Consider the following 20391-nt stretch of genomic DNA (forward strand, 5'->3'; position numbering starts at 1 on the left):
CCGAGCCATCAGAACTTGTTTGCGACAAAACAGCCCCTGCTCCAATCTCAGAAGCATCAACCTCAACCTGAAACGGGAGCGAAACATCTGGCTGGCACAACACAGGGGCAGAAGAAAAATGACGCTTCAACTCCTGAAAAGCCTCTACAGCCGCCGAGGACCAATTGACCACATCAGCACCTTTCTTGGTCAAATCAGTCAACGGTTTAGCAACACAAAAAAAATTAGCGATGAAGCGATGGTAAAAATTAGCAAAGCCCAGGAACTTCTGCAGGCTCTTCACAGATGTCAGCTGAGTCCAATCATAAATGGCCTGAACTTTAACAGGGTCCATCTCGATAGTAGAAGGGGAAAAACTGAAACCCAAAAATGAAACCTTCTGAACCCCAAAGAGACATTTCGACCCCTTCACAAATAAGGAATTCGCACGAAGGACCTGGAACACCATTCTGACCTGCTTCACATGAGACTCCCAATCATCCTAAAAGACCAAAATATCATCCAAATATACAATCATGAATCTATCCAGGTACTCTCGGAAGATGTCATGCATAAAGAACTGAAACACAGATGGAGCATTAGAAAGCCTGAATGGCATAACCAGGTACTCAAAATGGCCCTCGGGCGTATTAAATGCTGTTTTCCATTCATCGCCCTGTTTAATTCGCACAAGATTATACGCCCCTCGAAGATCTATCTTGGTGAACCAACTAGCCCCCTTAATCTGAGCAAACAAATCAGACAGGAGCGGCAAAGGGTACTGAAATTTGACTGTGATCTTATTAAGAAGGTGGTAATCAATACAAGGTCTCAAAGAGCCATCCTTCTTGGCCACAAAAAAGAACCCTGCTCCCAACGGTGATGACGACGGGCGAATATGACCTTTCTCCAAGGATTCCTTTATATAACTCCGCATAGCGGCGTGCCTTGGCACAGATAAATTAAACAGTCGGCCCTTAGGAAACTTACTACCAGGAATCAAATCAATAGCACAATCGCAATCCCTATGAGGAGGTAAGGCACCGGACTTCGGCTCTTCAAATACATCCCGGTAATCTGACAAAAACTCAGGGACTTCAGAAGGAGTGGAAGGCGAAATTGACAGCAATGGAACATCACCATGTACCCCCTGACAACCCCAGCCGGACACAGACATAGATTTCCAATCCAACACTGGATTATGGACCTGTAGCCATGGCAACCCCAAAACGACCACATCATGCAGATTATGCAACACCAAAAAGCGAATATCCTCCTGATGTGCAGGAGCCATGCACATGGTCAATTGAGTCCAGTACTGAGGCTTATTCTTGGCCAAAGGCGTAGCACCAATTCCTCTCAATGGAATAGGATACTGCAAGGGTTCCAAGAAAAAACCACAGCGCCTGGCAAACTCCAAGTCCATCAAATTCAGGGCAGCGCCTGAATCCACAAATGCCATAACAGAATAGGACGACAGAGAGCAAATCAGAGTAACGGACAAAAGAAATTTAGACTGTACCGTACCAATGGTGGCAGACCTAGCGAACCGCTTAGTGCGCTTTGGACAATCGGAGATAGCATGAGTGGAATCACCACAGTAAAAACACAGCCCATTCCGACGTCTGTGTTCTTGCCGTTCCGCTCTGGTCAAAGTCCTATCACATTGCATAGGCTCAGGCCTATGCTCAGAGAATACCGCCAAATGGTGCACAGCTTTGCGCTCACGCAAACGCCGATCGATCTGAATGGCCAAGGACATAGACTCATTCAGACCAGCAGGCGTGGGAAATCCCACCATGACATCCTTAAAGGGAACCTGTCACCCCGTTTTTTGAGATTGAGCTATAAATACTGTTAAATAGGGCCTGCGCTGTGTGTTCCTATAGTGTATGTAGTGTACCCCGATTCCCCACCTATGCTGAGAAATAACTTACCAAAGTCGCCGTTTTCGCCTGTCAATCAGGCTGGTCAGGTCGGGAGGGCGTGGTGACATCGCTGGTTCTTCCTCAGCTTTACGTTGGTGGCATAGTGGCGTAGTGGTGAACAAGCAGCGCGCGATCTGCGCTGTCATCCCTTTTGTCGGTGGGGGCGGCCATCTTCCTGGGGCCGCGCATGCGCAGATCGAGTGCTCTGCTGCACGGGGCTTCAGGAAAATGGCCGCGGGATGCCGCGCGTGCGCATTAGAGATCGCGGCGGCCATTTTCCCAAAGCCGAGATGCAAACTCGGCTTTGGGAAAATGGCCGCCGCGATCTCTAATGCGCACGCGCGGCATCCCGCGGCCATTTTCCTGAAGCCCCGTGCAGCAGAGCACTCGATCTGCGCACGCGCGGCCCCAGGAAGATGCCCGCCCCCACCGACGAAAGGGATGACAGCGCAGATCGCGCGCTGCTTGTTCACCACTACGCCACTACGCCACCAATGTAAAGCTGAGGAAGAACCAGCGATGTCACCACGCCCTCCCGACCTGACCAGCCTGATTGACAGGCGAAAACGGCAACTTTGGTAAGTTATTTCTCAGCATAGGTGGGGAATCGGGGTACACTACATACACTATAGGAACACACAGCGCAGGCCCTATTTAACAGTATTTATAGCTCAATCTCAAAAAACGGGGTGACAGGTTCCCTTTAAGGGCTTCAGAAAGACCCTTTCTGAAAATTGCCGCCAGGGCACACTCATTCCACTGAGTAAGCACAGACCACTTTCTAAACTTCTGACAGTACACCTCCGCTTCATCCTGACCCTGACACAAAGCCAGCAAGATTTTCTCTGCCTGATCCACTGAATTTGGTTCATCATAAAGCAATCCAAGCGCCAGAAAAAACGCATCTACATCACGCAATGCAGGATCTCCTGGCGCAAGGGAAAATGCCCAGTCTTGAGGGTCACCACGCAACAAAGAAATAATGATTTTTACTTGTTGAACGGGGTCACCAGAGGAGCGGGGTTTCAAAGCTAAAAACAGTTTACAATTATTTTTGAAATTCAGGAATTTAGATCTATCCCCAGAAAACAAATCAGGAATTGGAATTCTAGGCTCTAACATCGGATTCTGAACCACAAAATTTTGAATGTTTTGTACCCTTGCAGTGAGATGATCCACACAAGAGGACAGACCTTGAATGTCCATATCTACACCTGTGTCCTGAACCACCCAGAGGTTAAGGGGAAAAGAAAGACAAAAAACACTGCAGAGAAAAAAAAATGGTCTCAGAACTTCTCTTATCCCTCTATTGAGATGCATTAATTAGGGTTGAGCGAAACGGATCGTTCATTTTCAAAAGTCGCCGACTTTTGGCAAAGTCGGGTTTCATGAAACCCGACCACTGTGTGGGGTCGGCCATGCGGTACGCGACTTTCGCGCCAAAGTCACATTTCAATGACGCAAAAAGCGCCATTTCTCAGCCAATGAAGGTGGACGCAGAGTGTGGGCAGCGTGAGGACATAGGTCCTGGTCCCCACCATTTTAGAGAAGGGCATTGCAGCGATTGGCTTGCTGTCTGCCGTGTCACAGGGGCTATAAAGAGGCGTTCCCGCCGACCGCCATCTTACTGCTACTGATCTGAGCCTAGGGAGAGGTTGATGCCGCTTCGTCAGAAGCAGGGATAGCGTTAGGCAGGGTCCATTAACCACCAAACCGCTTGTGCTGTAGCGATTTCCACTGTCCAACACCACCTTTTGTTTGCAGGGACAGTGGAAGCTACTTTTTTTTTTCCTCAGCACTGTAGCTCATTGGGCTGCCCTAGAAGGCTCCCTGATAGCTGCACTGCTGTGTGTACGCCGCTGTGCAAACCAACTGCTTTTTTCAAAGCACAAATCCTGTTGTTCCTTCCTTTCTGCACAGCTATCTTTTTTGTTTGTCCACACTTTTTATCTAATTTGTGCATCAGTCCACTCCTTATTGCTGCCTGCCATACCTGGCTGAGATTACTGCAGGGAGATAGTAATTGTAGGACAGTCCTTTTTTTTTTTTTTTTAATTCTCCCTAAAAAAATAAGTTGTGGGAGATTAAGATTGGCATTTCTGCTAGAGTGCCATCCCTGTGTGTGCCATCTCTCTCACATAGTGGGCCATAGCATACCTTTTTATTTTTCTGTTTTTTTTTTGGGGGGGGGGTTTATAAATTCTCCCTAAAAAAAAAAAAAAACAGTGGGAGATTAATATTGGCCTTTGGGCTTGTGTGCCAGTCCTGAGTGTGCCATCTCTCTCTCAAATAGTGGGCCATAGAAAGCCTATGTTTTTTTTTATTTGGTTTCTAAATTCTCCCTGAAAAAATAAAAAAAACAGTGGGAGATTAATATTGGCCTTTCTGCTTGTGTGCCAGTCCTGACTCCTGGGTGTGCCATCTCTCTCTCTCAAATAGTGGGCCATAGAAAGCCTATTTTTTTTTTATTTGGTTTCTAAATTCTCCCTGAAAAAATAAAAAAAAAACAGTGGGAGATTAATATTGGCCTTTCTGCTTGTGTGCCAGTCCTGACTCCTGGGTGTGCCATCTCTCCCTCTCAAATAGTGGGCCATAGAAAGCCTATTTTATTTTTTATTTGGTTTCTAAATTCTCCCTGAAAAAAATTAAAAAAAACAGTGGGAGATTAATATTGACATTTGTGCTTGAGTGACAGTCCTGCGTGTGTGGCATCTCTCTCATTTGGTGCCACAGAAAACAGAGTGTGTAACATTGTGCCTGATTTTCCTTACGGTTTCACCCACCTGTAAAGGGATATCTAAATCATACTGAAGTTATAGCTCACCGTGTAAGTTGTTTGACAGCAACAAATACCGTTACTTTAGTTACGTTTTTAAAACAATGAGGAAGTCTGGTGGAAGAGGTCGTGGCCGTGGGCGTTCATTGTCATCTGGTAATGATGGTAGTAGTAGTGGAGCATCAGTTGGTCGTGGGAAAAAAAATATAGCACCTAAGTCTGGAGCTGTGGAGCCAGGTTCGTCGTCTGGCTACACAAGGCCTCGAACGCTCCCTTTTCTGGGAGTAGGAAACCCGCTTTTAAAGCCGGAGCAGCAGGAGCAAGTTTTGGCTTACCTTGCTGACTCAGCCTCTAGCTCTTTTGCCTCCTCTTTTGAAACTGGTAAATGTAAAAGCAGCGCGTCGTTAGTGGATGTTCACGGTCAGGGACAAGTCGCTTCCTTGTCCTCTTCAGCAAAAACAACAACAGAGAAGGATGCAGCAGGCGACACAATGGATTACTCCATGGAGCTCTTTACACATACCGTCCCTGGCTTAGAAAGTGAAACAGTTAACAGGCCATGCCCATTACAAGTTGAATCTGACATGGAGTGCACTGATGCACAGCCACAGCCAGACTACTATGCTGGTCCTTTGACTCAGACCACAACATTGCCCTCGCAGGGTTCTGATCCAGAATCATACTCTGATGAGACTATGTTGCCCCGTCACGAACGCTATACCACCGACTTACACGGTGACACAGACGAAGTTGCACACGAGCTAGAAGAGGAGGTTATAGATGACCCAGTTGTTGACCCCGATTGGCAGCCATTGGGGGATCAGGGTGCAGGCGGCAGTAGTTCTGAAGCGGAGGAGGAGGGGCTGCAGCAGGCATCAACATCGCAACAGGTTCCATCTGCCGGGCCCATAGATGGGACAAAACACGTGGCAAAGCCAAAACCTGTTGGAGGACAGCGTGGCCATCCGGTTAAAGCTCTGTCTGCAATGCCTGAAAAGGGATCCGATGCTCGAAAGAGTGCAGTCTGGCATTTTTTTAAACAACATCCAATTGATCAGCGCAAAGTCATCTGTCAAAAATGTTCAATTACCTTAAGCAGAGGTCAGAATCTGAAAAGTCTCAATACAAGTTGCATGCATAGACATTTAACCACCATGCATTTGCAAGCCTGGACTAACTACCAAACGTCCCTTAAGGTTGTAGCACCCTCGGCCAATGAAGCTAGTCAGCAACGCTACATCCCTTCCGTCACTGTAAGGCCACCATTTTCCGCACCACCTGCAGTATCTGTGCAGGTTTCTTTGCCAGGCCAAAGCAATCAGGGTCAGGGAATCACCAGTTTCGTAGTAGGAAACACTGCATCTAGGGCACCGGCGGAAACAATACCGTCTCCGTCTCTCAGTCTGCCATGTCCACCGGCACACCCGCTATTTCCACGATCTCCAGCTCTCCAGTCCAGCTCACCCTACATGAGACTCTGGTTAGAAAAAGGAAGTACTTATCCTCGCATCCGCGTACACAGGGTTTGAACGCCCACATAGGTAGACTAATCACGTTAGAGATGATGCCCTACCGGTTAGTCGAAAGCGAAGCTTTCAAAGCCCTGATGGACTACGCTGAACCACGCTACGAGCTACCCAGTCGACACTTCTTTTCGAGAAAAGCCATCCCAGCCCTCCACCAGCATGTTAAAGAGCGCATCGTCCATGCACTCAGGCAATCTGTGAGTACAAAGGTGCACCTGACAACAGATGCATGGACTAGTAGGCATGGCCAGGGACGTTACGTGTCCATCACGGCACACTGGGTGAATGTGGTGGATGCAGGGTCCACAGGGGACATAAATTTCGGGACTGTTCTGCCTAGCCCACGGTCTAGGAAACAGTTTGCTGTAGGCGTTTGCACCCCCTCCTCCTCCTCGTCCTCCTGCAGAAGCGAGAGCTCGTCCACAGACCGCAGTCGCCCAACCACTCCATCCGCAGCTGCCACTGTTGCACACCAGTTGTCCCATTATGGGGCAGCTACTGGCAAGCATCAGCAGGCTGTATTGGCTATGAAGTGTTTGGGCGACAACAGACACACCGCGGAAGTTCTGTCCGAGTTCTTGCAGAAAGAAACGCAGTCGTGGCTGGGCACAGTAGATCTTGAGGCAGGCAAGGTAATGAGTGATAACGGAAGGAATTTCATGGCTGCCATCTCCCTTTCCCAACTGAAACACATTCCTTGCCTGGCTCACACCTTAAACCTGGTGGTGCAGTGATTCCTGAAAAGTTATCCGGGGTTATCCGACCTGTTCCTCAAAGTGCACGAACTTTGCTCACATATCCGCCGTTCGCCTGTACACTCCAGCCGTATGCAGACCTATCAGCGGTCTTTGAACATTCCCCAGCATCGCCTAATCATAGACGTTGCAACAAGGTGGAACTCAACACTGCACATGCTTCAGAGACTGTGCGAACAGAGGCGGGCTGTTATGTTTTTGTGGGAGGATACACATACACGGGCAGGCAGTAGGATGGCAGACATGGAGTTGTCAGGTGTGCAGTGGTCGAAGATACAAGACATGTGTCAAGTCCTTCAGTGTTTTGAGGAATGCACACGGCTGGTTAGTGCAGACTACGCCATAATAAGCATGAGCATCCCCCTAATGCGTCTGCTGATGCAAAGTGTGACGCACATAAAGGATCAGGCGTCTGCAGCAGAGGAAGAGGAAAGCCTTGATGACAGTCAGCCATTGTCTGGTCAGGAGAGTGTACAGGAAGAGGTAGCGGGCGAAGAGGAGGTGGAGGATGAGGAGGATGATGGGGATGAGTATATTTTTAATGAGGAAGCTTTCCCGGGGCCACTGGAAATTGGTGGCGTGGCAAGGCCGGGTTCTGGTTTTTTGAGGGACACCAGTGACGTAGATTTGCCTGAAACTGCCCCTCAACCAAGCACAACCGCAGATTTGACAACTGGAACTTTGGCCCACGTGGCGGATTATGCCTTACGTATCCTCAAAAGGGACACACGCATTACTAAAATGATGAACGATGACGATTACTGGTTGGCCTGCCTCCTTGATCCTCGCTATAAAGGCAAATTGCAAAATATTATGCCACATGAGAACTTGGAACTAATATTAGCAATCAAACAATCAACTCTTGTTGACCGTTTGCTTCAGGCATTCCCAGCACACAGCGCCCGTGATCGTTCTCACACGAGCTGCAGGGGGCAGCAAACCAGAAGTGTTAGAGGTGCAGAAATCAGAAGTGGCGTTGGACAGAGGGGTTTTCTGACCAGGTTGTGGAGTGATTTTGCTATGACCGCAGACAGGACAGGTACTGCTGCATCAATTCAAAGTGACAGGAGACAACATTTGTCCAGTATGGTTACTAACTATTTTTCATCCCTTATCGATGTTCTCCCTCAACCGTCATTCCCATTTGATTACTGGGCATCCAAATTAGACACCTGGCCAGAATTGGCAGAATATGCATTGCAGGAGCTTGTGTCCTATCAGAAAGAGTATTCAGTGCTGCAGGTTCAATATTACCCGAAAAAAGGACTCATCTGGCTACCCAAAATGTTGATGATCTAACCTTCATTAAAATGAACCACAACTGGATTTCGAATTCTTTTGCCCCACCTTGCCCGGCCGACACCTAGCTTTCCTATGAAAAGGTCTTGCCTGTGGACTACTCTGAATGACTTTACCAATCTCGTAATTTGCAGCAGCTGATTGTCCAGCATACGACATGTTTACACCTCCCTAAATGGCCAAACTCCCCACACGGGGCCGTGGTATCGCCACTTGGCGCAAGCACCCGTGAGAGTGCTGTTTGTCTGAAGAGGTGGGTGTGCCCGCTTTTGGTCGACGGCACTGCCACTGGGTCCCTCATAGTACAATAAAGTGTCTCTGGCGGTGGTGGTGCGCACCCAACGTAAGACACACTGTTGTAACATGAGGGGCCCTGGGCCTGTACCGCCGGCCACAAGAGAGTTCCCCCACCCCCAGCTCAAACATTGCTCTACCACTTGCACAATTATCTCTCACAGTTCCACCAATGTTTAGTCTATGTGTTGACATCCTTAAATTCCTGCCACTGACAATACCATTGTGTTGACATGTATGATGGTACTTAACATAGTCAGGGGCAGTGTCCTATATTTACCCAAGTAAATACTTTGCGCCAAATTACTAGGTCTGAAACTACGCAGAGGAGCCCACCCCTGTACCTAATGATTGCACCCTTTTGTGTTTTCGTTTTGTTGTAATGCGAGACATTAACAAGTATTTATTGTTTGGGACTACTAACTGGCAGACACTCATTACAATCGGCCTCCGCTGACAACACCAATGCTGCCTGTGTACCCCTGCAAGAGAATTCCAAGTGTCTACAGCCAAATTTGATTATGTTAGGCCTACTACGCCTGTCTGCAGTCCGTCCTTCCACTAGTCCTCCAGCAACCTGTCTACTGCTGCCCGTGTACCCCTGGAACCAATTTTAAAGTGCCTACAGCCCAATTTTATTATGTTAGGCCTTCGAAGCCTGTCTGCGGTCCCTCCTTCCACTAGTCCTCCACTGACCAGACCACTGCTGCCCGTGTACCCCTGGAACCAAATTTAAAGTGCCTACAGCCATATTTTATTATGTTAGGCCTACTACGCCTGTCTGCGGTCCCTCCTTACAGTTGTCCTCCACTGACCAGACCACTGCTGCCCGTGTACCCCTGGAACCAATTTTAAAGTGCCTACAGCCATATTTTATTATGTTAGGCCTACTACGCCTGTCTGCGGTCCCTCCTTGCACTAGTCCTCCAGTGACCTGTCTACTGCTGCCCGTGTACCCCTGGAACCAATTTTAAAGTGCCTACAGCCATATTTTATTATATTAGGCCTACTACGCCTGTCTGCGGTCCCTCCTTCCACTAGTCCTCCACTGACCAGACCACTGCTGCCCGTGTACCCCTGGAACCAATTTTAAAGTGCCTACAGCCATATTTTATTATGTTAGGCCTACTACGCCTGTCTGTGGTCCCTCCTTACACTTGTCCTCCACTGACCAGACCACTGCTGCTCGTTTACCCCTGGAACCAATTTTAAAGTGCCTACAGCCATATTTTATTATGCTAGGCCTACTACGCCTGTCTGCTGTCCCTCCTTGCACTAGTCCTCCAGTGACCTGTCTACTGCTGCCCGTGTACCCCTGGAACCAATTTTAACCCCTTCCCGACCCATGACGCCACGTAGGCGTCATGAAAGTCGGTGCCATTCCGACCCATGACGCCTATGCGGCGTCATGGAAAGATCGCGTCCCTGCAGATCGGGTGAAAGGGTTAACTCCCATTTCACCCGATCTGCAGGGACAGGGGGAGTGGTAGTTTAGCCCAGGGGGGGTGGCTTCACCCCCTCGTGGCTACGATCGCTCTGATTGGCTGTTGAAAGTGAAACTGCCAATCAGAGCGATTTGTAATATTTCACCCATTATAACGGGTGAAATATTACAATCCAGCCATGGCCGATGCTGAAATATCATCGGCCATGGCTGGAAATACTAGTGTGCCCCCACCCCACCCCTCCAATCGCCCCCCCACCCCCCGATCTGGCCGGTACACTGCTCCGGCTCCCCTCCGCCCTGTGCTCCGCTCCCCCCCGTGCTCGTGTCCGCTCCCCCCGTGCTCCAATCACCCCCCCCGTGCTCCAATCACCCTCCCTGCACTCCGATCCACCCCCCCATGCTCCGTTCCACCCCCCCGTGCTCCATTCCAGCCCCCCCGTGCTCCGTTCCACGCTCCCCGCGCTCCGTTCCACCCCTCCCGCGCTCCGATTCCCCCCCCCCGTGCTCCGATCCCCCCCCGTGGTCCCCCCCCCGTGGTCCCCCCCACCCTATCATACTTACCGATCCAGCCGTGGTCCCGTCCGTCTTCTCCCGGGCGCCGCCATCTTCCAAAATGGCGGGCGCATGTGCAGTGCGCCCCCCGAATCTGCCGGCCGGCAGATTCGTTCCAAAGTGCATTTTGATCACTGAGATATAATCTATCTCAGTGATCAAAATAAAAAAAATAATAAATGACCCCCCCCCCTTTGTCACCCCCATAGGTAGGGACAATAAAAAAATAAAGAAAAATTTTTTTTTCCACTAATGTTAGAATAGGGTTAGGGTTAGGGGTAGGGGTAGGGTTAGGGGTAGGGTTAGGGTTAGGGGTAGGGTTAGGGGTAGGGCTAGGGGTAGGGCTAGGGTTAGGGGTAGGGTTAGGGCTAGGGTTAGGGCTAGGGTTAGGGTTAGGAATGTGCACACGTATTCTGGTCCTCTGCGGATTTTTCCGCTGCGGATTTGATAAATCCGCAGTGCTAAACCGCTGCGGATTTATGGCGGATTTACCGCGTTTTTTTCTGCGCATTTCACTGCGGTTTTACAATTGCGATTTTCTATTGGAGCAGTTGTAAAACCGCTGCGGAATCCGCACAAAGAAGTGACATGCTGCGGAATGTAAACCGCTGCGTTTCCGTGCAGTTTTTCCGCAGCATGTGTACAGCGATTTTTGTTTCCCATAGGTTTACATTGAACTGTACACTCATGGGAAACTGCTGCGGATCCGCAGCGTTTTCCGCAGCGTGTGCACATACCTTTAGAATTAGGCTATGTGCACACGGTGCGGATTTGGCTGCGGATTCGCAGCAGTGTTCCATCAGGTTTACAGTACCATGTAAACATATGAAAAACCAAATCCGCTGTGCCCATGGTGCGGAAAATACCGCGCGGGAACGCTGCGTTGTATTTTCCGCAGCATGTCAATTCTTTGTGCGGATTCCGCAGCGTTTTACACCTGTTCCTCAATAGGAATCCGCAGGTGAAATCCGTACAAAAAACACTGGAAATCCGCGGAAAATCCGCAGGTAAAACACAGTGCCTTTTACCCGCAGATTTTTCAAAAATGGTGCGGAAATATCTCACACGAATCCGCAACGTGGGCACATAGCCTTAGGGTTAGGGTTGTAATTAGGGTTGTGGTTAGGGTTAGGGGTGTGTTGGGGTTAGGGTTGTGGTTAGGGGTGTGTTGGGGTTAGGGTTGTGATTAGGATTATGGCTACAGTTGGGATTAGGGTTAGGGGTGTGTTGGGGTTAGTGTTGGAGTTAGAATTGAGGGGTTACCACTGTTTAGGCACATCAGGGGTCTCCAAACGCAACATGGCGCCACCATTGATTCCAGCCAATCTCGTATTCAAAAAGTCAAATGGTGCTCCCTCACTTCCGAGCCCTGACGTGTGCCCAAACAGTGGTTTACCCCCACATATGGGGTACCAGCATACTCAGGACAAACTGCGCAACAATTACTGGGGTCCAATTTCTCCTGTTACCCTTGTGAATCTAAAAAAATGCTTGCTAAAACATAATTTTTGAGGAAAGAAAAATGATTTTTTATTTTCACGGCTCTGCGTTGTAAACGTCTGTGAAGCACTTGGGGGTTCAAAGTGCTCACCACATATCTAGATAAGTTCCTTGGGGGGTCTAGTTTCTAAAATGGGGTCACTTGTGGGGGGTTTCTACTGTTTAGGCACACCAGGGGCTCTGCAAACGCAACGTGACACCCGCAGACCATTCCATCAAAGTCTGCATTTCAAAAGTCACTACTTCCCTTCTGAGCCCCGACGTGTGCCCAAACAGTGGTTTACCCCCACATATGGGGTATCAGCGTACTCAGGAGAAACTGGACAACAACTTTTGGGGTCCAATTTCTCCTGTAACCCTTGGGAAAATAAAAAATTCTGGGCTAAATAATTATTTTTGAGGAAAGAAAACGTATTTATTATTTTCACGGCTCTGCATTATAAACTTCTATGAAGCACTTGGGGGTTCAAAGTGCTCACCACACATCTAGATAAGTTCCTTTCAGGGTCTAGTTTCCAAAATGGGGTCACTTGTGGGGGGTTTCTACTGTTTAGGCACATCAGGGGCTCTGCAAACGCAACGTGACGCCCGCAGAGCATTCCATCAAAGTCTGCATTTCAAAACGTCACTACTTCAATTCCAAGCCCCGGCATGTGCCCAAACAGTAGTTTACCCCCACATATGGGGTATCACCGTACTCAGGAGAAACTGGACAACAAATATTGGGGTCAAATTTCTCCTGTTACCCTTGGAAAAATTAAAAAATTCTGGGCTAAATAATTATTTTTGAGGAAAGAAAACGTATTTATTATTTTCACGGCTCTGCATTATAAACTTCTATGAAGCACTTGGGGGTTCAAAGTGCTCACCACACATCTAGATAAGTTCCTTTGGGGGTCTAGTTTCCAAAATGGGGTCACTTGTGGGGGGTTTCTACTGTTAAGCCACATCAGGGGCTCTGCAAACGCAACGTGACGCCCACAGAGCATTCCATCAAAGTCTGCATTTCAAAACGTCACTACTTCACTTCCGAGCCCCGGCATGTGCCCAAACAGTGATTTACCCCCACATATGGGGTATCAGCGTACTCAGGAGAAACTGGACAACAACTTTTGGGGTCAAATTTCTCCTGTTACCCTTGGGAAAATAAAAAATTGCAGGCTAAAAGATCATTTTTGAGAAAATAATTTTTTTTTTTATTTTCATGGCTCTGCGTTATAAACTTCTGTGAAGCACTTGGGGGTTCAAAGTCCTCACCACACATCTAGATTAGTTCCTTTGGGGGTCTAGTTTCTAAAACGGTGTCATTTCCGGGGGATCTCCAATGTTTAGGCACACAGGGGCTCTCCAAACGTGACATGGTGTCCGCTAATGATTGGAGCTAATTTTCCATTTAAAAAGCCAAATGGCGTGCCATCCCTTCCGAGCCCTGCCGTGCGCCCAAACAGTGGTTTACCCCCACATATGGGGTATCAGCGTACTCAGGACAAACTGGACAACAATATTTGGGGTCCAATTTCTCCTATTATCCTTGGCAAAATAGGAAATTCCAGGCTAAAAAATCATTTTTGAGGAAAGAAAAATTATTTTTTATTTTCATGGCTCTGCGTTATAAACTTCTGTGAAGCACCTGGGGGTTTAAAGTGCTCAATATGCATCTAGATAAGTTCCTTGGGGGGTCTAGTTTCCAAAATGGGGTCACTTGTGCGGGAGCTCCAATGTTTAGGCACACAGGGGCTCTCCAAACGCGACATGGTGTCCGCTAACAATTGGAGCTAATTTTCCATTCAAAAAGTCAAATGGCGCGCCTTCTCTTCCGAGCCCTGCCGAGTGCCCAAACAGTGGTTTACCCCCACATATGAGGTATCGGCGTACTCGGGAGAAATTGCCCAACAAATTTTATGATCCATTTTATCCTACTGCCCATGTGAAAATGAAAAAATTGAGGCGAAAAGAATTTTTTTGTGAAAAAAAATTACTTTTTCATTTTTACAGATCAATTTGTGAAGCACCTGAGGGTTTAAAGTGCTCACTAGGCATCTAAATTAGTTCCTTGGGGGGTCTAGTTTCCAAAATGGGGTCACTTGTGGGGGAGCGCCAATGTTTAGGCACACAGGAGCTATCCAAACGCGACATGGTGTCCGCTAACGATGGAAATAATTTTTCATTCAAAAAGTCAAATGGCGCTCCTTCCCTTCCGAGCCTTACCATGTGCCCAAACAGTGGTTTACCCCCACATGTGAGGTATCGGTGTACTCAGGAGAAATTGCCCAACACATTTTAGGATCCATTTTATCCTGTTGCCCATGTGAAAATGAAAAAATTGAGGCTAAAAGAATTTTTTTGTGAAAAAAAAGTACTTTTTCATTTTTACGGATCAATTTGTGAAGCACCTGGGGGTTCAAAGTGCTCACTATGCATCTAGATAAGTTCCTTGGGGCGTCTAGTTTCCAAAATGGGGTCACTTGTGGGGGAGCTCCAATTTTTAGGCACACGGGGGCTCTCCAAACGTGACATGGTGTCCGCTAAAGAGTGGAGCCAATTTTTGATTCAAAAAGTCAAATGGCGCTCCTTCCCTTCCAAGCCCTGCCGTGCGCCAAAACAGTGGTTTACCCCCACATATGAGGTATCAGCGTACTCAGGACAAATTGGACAACAACTTTCGTGGTTCAGTTTCTCCTTTTACCATTGGGAAAATAAAAAAATTGTTGCTAAAAGATAATTTTTGTGACTAAAAAGTTAAATGTTCATTTTTTCCTTCCATGTTGCTTCTGCTGCTGTGAAGCACCTGAAGGGTTAATAAACTTCTTGAATGTGGTTTTGAGTACCTTGAGGGGTGCAGTTTTTAGAATGGTGTCACTTTTGGGTATTTTCAGCCATATAGACCCCTCAAACTGACTTCAAATGTGAGGCGGTCCCTAAAAAAAATGGTTTTGTAAATTTCGTTGTAAAAATGAGAAATCGCTGGTCGAATTTTAACCCTTATAACTTCCTAACAAAAAAAAATTTTGTTTCCAAAATTGTGCTGATGTAAAGTAAACATGTGGGAAATGTTATTTATTAACTATTTTGTGTCACATATCTCTCTGGTTTAACAGAATAAAAATTCAAAATGTGAAAATTGCGAAATTTTCAAAATTTTCGCCAAATTTCCGTGTTTATCACAAATAAATGCAGAATTTATTGACCTAAATTTACTACTAACATGAAGCCCAATATGTCACGAAAAAACAATCTCAGAACCGCTAGGATCCGTTGAAGCGTTCCTGAGTTATTACCTCATAAAGGGACACTGGTCAGAATTGCAAAAAACGGCAAGGTCTTTAAGGTCAAAATAGGCTGGGTCTTGAAGGGGTTAAAGTGCCTACAGCCCAATTTTATTATGTTAGGCCTTCGAAGCCTGTCTGCGGTCCCTCCTTCCACTAGTCCTCCACTGACCAGACCACTGCTGCCCGTGTACCCCTGGAACCAATTTTAAAGTGCCTACAGCCATATTTTATTATGTTAGGCCTACTACGCCTGTCTGTGGTCCCTCCTTACACTTGTCCTCCACTGACCAGACCACTGCTGCTCGTTTACCCCTGGAACCAATTTTAAAGTGCCTACAGCCATATTTTATTATGCTAGGCCTACTACGCCTGTCTGCTGTCCCTCCTTGCACTATTCCTACAGTGACCTGTCTACTGCTGCCCGTGTACCCCTGGAACCAATTTTAAAGTGCCTACAGCCCAATTTTATTATGTTAGGCCTTCGAAGCCTGTCTGCGGTCCCTCCTTCCACTAGTCCTCCACTGACCAGACCACTGCTGCCCGTGTACCCCTGGAACCAATTTTAAAGTGCCTACAGCCCAATTTTATTATGTTAGGCCTTCGAAGCCTGTCTGCGGTCCCTCCTTCCACTAGTCCTCCACTGACCAGACCACTGCTGCCCGTGTACCCCTGGAACCAATTTTAAAGTGCCTACAGCCATATTTTATTATGTTAGGCCTACTACGCCTGTCTGCGGTCCCTCCTTACACTTGTCCTCCACTGACCAGACCACTGCTGCCCGTGTACCCCTGGAACCAATTTTAAAGTGCCTACAGCCCAATTTTATTATGTTAGGCCTTCGAAGCCTGTCTGCGGTCCCTCCTTCCACTAGTCCTCCACTGACCAGACCACTGCTGTCCGTGTACCCCTGGAACCAATTTTAAAGTGCCTACAGCCATATTTTATTATGTTAGGCCTACTACGCCTGTCTGCGGTCCCTCCTTGCACTAGTCCTCCAGTGACCTGTCTACTGCTGCCCGTGTACCCCTGGAACCAATTTTAAAGTGCCTACAGCCATATTTTATTATGTTAGGCCTACTACGCCTGTCTGCGGTCCCTCCTTCCACTAGGCCTCCACTGACCAGACCACTGCTGCCCGTGTACCCCTGGAACCAATTATAAAGTGCCTACAGCCCAATTTTATTATGTTAGGCCTTCTAAGCCTGTCTGCGGTCCCTCCTTCCAATAGTTCTCCACTGACCAGACCAATGCTGGCCGTGTACCCCTGGAATCCAGCTGAAAGTGCATGGAGCCTACTTTTTTTCTTTGTTTTATATTTATAAAGCCCAGATGAACTACGCTGTACCACGGTTCAAGCTACCCAGTCGACACTTCTTTTGTGAGAAAAGCCATCCCAGCCCTCCACCGGCATGAAAAAGTCTGCATTGTCATAGCACTCAGGCAATCAAACAGTAGAAAGGTGCACCTGACAAGAGACGCATGGACCAGTAGGCATGTCCACAAAAAGTTATGTGTCCATTACGGCGCACTGGGTTAATGTGTTGGATGCATGGTCCACAGGGGACAGCCTACAAAGTCTGTCTGCAGTCCCTAATTCAAATTGTCCTCCGCTGACCAGACCACTGCTGCCCGTGTACCCCTGGAACCAATTTTAAAGTGCCTACAGCCTAATTTTGTTATGTTAGGCCTACTACGCCTGTCTGCGATCCCTCCTTCCAATACTCCTCCACTGACCACACCACTGCTGCCCGTGGACCCCTGGAACCTATTTTTAATTGCATAGAGCATCCTTTTTTAATAGTAGGCGTACAAAGTCTGTCTGCGGTCCATAACTGAAATTGTCCTCCACTGACCAGACCAATGCTGCCTGTGTACCCCTGTAACCTTTTTTAACCTGCATTGAGCCACATTTTTGGTTTAAGGCCTACTACCTGTGTCTGTCTGCGCCACTCAATACAGCTGTCCTCCTTTGAAAAAAGCTGAGCGTCAATAGTCTTGTTTTCAGCCTCTAGGAATTTGAAAACTGCATTGGGGCTACTACTTCGGTAGGGCCTACTAACGGTGTCTGCCGCTCCAAGGTGTTCCCCAGGTTTCCTCGCCATTGCTTCGATCTTCTGACTCTCGTTTAGTAGTTGTTGAAAACTACACTGCATTAGGCCTACAAATTGGGTATGGGGTGTAGAGACGGTGTGTTCCACTCCAAGGTGTTCCCCAGGATTCGTCTGCAATGCTTCGATCTTCCGACTCTCGTTTAGTTGTTGTTGAAAACTACACTGCATTAGGCCTACAAATTGGGTATGGGGTGTAGAGACGGCGTGTTCCACTCCAAGGTGTTCCCCAGGTTTCCTCTCCATTGCTTCGATCTTCCGACTCTCGTTTAGTAGTTGTTGAAAACTACACTGCATTAGGCCTACAAATTGGGTATGGGGTGTAGAGACGGTGTGTTCCACTCCAAGGTGTTCCCCAGGTTTCCTCTCCATTACTTCGATCTTCCGACTCTCATTTAGTAGTTGTTGAAAACTACACTGCATTAGGCCTACAAATTGGGTATGGGGTGTAGAGACGGTGTGTTCCACTCCAAGGTGTTCCCCAGGTTTCCTCTCCATTGCTTCGATCTTCTGACTCTCGTTTAGTAGTTGTTGAAAACTACACTGCATTAGGCCTACAAATTGGGTATGGGGTGTAGAGATGGTGTGTTCCACTCCAAGGTGTTCCCCAGGTTTCCTCTCCATTGCTTCGATCTTCTGACTCTTGTTTAGTAGTTGTTGAAAACTACACTGCATTAGGCCTACAAATTGGGTATGGGGTGTAGAGACGGTGTGTTCCACTCCAAGGTGTTCCCCAGGTTTCCTCTCCATTGCTTCGATCTTCCGACTCTCGTTTAGTAGTTGTTGAAAACTACACTGCATTAGGCCTACAAATTGGGTATGGGGTGTAGAGACGGTGTGTTCCACTCCAAGGTGTTCCCCAGGTTTCCTCTCCATTGCTTCGATCTTCTGACTCTCGTTTAGTAGTTGTTGAAAACTACACTGCATTAGGCCTACAAATTGGGTATGGGGTGTAGAGACGGTGTGTTCCACTCCAAGGTGTTCCCCAGGTTTCTTCTCCATTGCTTCGATCTTCCGACTCTCGTTTAGTAGTTGTTGAAAACTACACTGCATTAGGCCTACAAATTGGGTATGGGGTGTAGAGACGGTGTGTTCCACTCCAAGGTGTTCCCCAGGTTTCCTCTCCATTGCTTCGATCTTCCGACTCTCGTTTAGTAGTTGTTGAAAACTACACTGCATTAGGCCTACAAATTGGGTATGGGGTGTAGAGACGGTGTGTTCCACTCCAAGGTGTTCCCCAGGTTTCGTCTACATTGCTTCGATCTTCTGACTCTCATTTAGTAGTTATTGAAAACAACACTGCATTAGGCCTACTAGTTGGGTTGGGGCCTTCTATCTGTGTCTGCCGCTCCTTGCTGTTCTCCTACAGTGAACAAAGCTGTGCCGCCGGTTTACTACTGTTGCCAATTTTGAACTGCATTTAGAATACTTACTGATTTGGGCCTACTCTCTGTGTCAGCCTCTCATTCGAGTTGTCCTCCACTGAACAAAGCAATGCCCCCTGGTTAGTCCTGTTACCAATTTTGAACTGCATTTAGCCCACTTTATTCTTTGGGCCCATATCTGTTTCCCCCTCCTCCTGCCCATTGCCCAGCCAGTGATAGATGAGTCTGCTGGTACATTGACCCATAACGCAACATTCCCCGTGCACGCTACACTGCAAGATTGTGATCCTGCTGAAAGTCAGGTCCCCCTTCCCGCATACCATACCACATTACACGGGGACAAAGAGGAAGGTGCAGAGTGCAGATGAAGGTGCAGGTTCCTTCATCAGGTGGGGGGAGGAATACTCATTGGCGACGTCACTGGCACAGGGCCTCTCATAGTACGCAAACGCGTTGCTGCCGGTTGGAGGCGCCCCCGCCGTGCAAACACACCGCTGTACTTTGAGGGGCCCTGTGCCAGTGCCAATGCCAACGAGTGGGCCCCCCCTGCTTGCTCAGGATCACAGCACTTGCAAAGTTGAAATACTTACCTCTCCCTGCTCCACTGCCGTGACGTGGTCCAGATGTCCTTGGCCCACTAATTGCTTGAACCAGCCCTACCCCCCACAACTTTAGCCAAATGACCCCCAATTTCAAATGCCTTACAATTATTATAAGCTAAATTACGATTGACAAGCTTCAGTAGCAAGAATTGATGTTTTTGCCAATACAATGGGCTCTGTACATGTTTTCCTGGCCTCTACTCACTGCCGACTATGCTCCCCCATTGACTTGCATTGGGTTTCGTGTTTCGGTCGATCCCCGACTTATCACGATAATCGGCCGATTCCACTCGACTCGACTTTTGAGATAATCTGGTTTCGCGAAACCCGGCTCGACTCTAAAAAGGTCAAGGTCGCTCAACTCTAGCATTAATACTTTGGGCCAGCTGTACTGTTATGGATAATAAGTGACTGGCACACTCAGGACGTGTTGTGATGCAAAATTGGGGTTTATTATACATACAGTAACACAAACGTTTCGGTCATAACTGGACCTTCATCAGTGTGCAAGATAACTAGTATGTTGAAGGAGCCCCAATAATTGAAACTACATTGCATCAGAAAAAAGCCTGGAGCTATATGAAATTCAGGTGATAGTATCGGTCCATGGACACAGGGGAATATGGCCCAGATGGTGCTATCAGAAAAGAAGCCTGAAGGTATATAGATCCCAGCAGGTGAGAACAATCTGCAGATGCAGGGTGGTGTATCACAGGTAACGCTATCCCCCAGTAGATATGAAACCATGCGGAGTCACCGCTGCTGTGAGCTAAGAGGGAGGTATGCGCTGTCAGCCTGATGAGTGGACGGAGCAGCGGTGACTCCGCATGGTTTCATATCTACTGGGGGATAACGTTACCTGTGATACACCACCCTGCATCTGCAGATTGTTCTCACCTGCTGGGATCTATATACCTTCAGGCTTCTATTCTGATAGCACCATCTGTGTTGTGAACAGGTAATTCAGAACC

The sequence above is a fragment of the Ranitomeya imitator genome, chromosome 1 (genome assembly GCF_032444005.1).
Source record: "Ranitomeya imitator isolate aRanImi1 chromosome 1, aRanImi1.pri, whole genome shotgun sequence".
Lineage (NCBI taxonomy): Eukaryota > Metazoa > Chordata > Amphibia > Anura > Dendrobatidae > Ranitomeya > Ranitomeya imitator.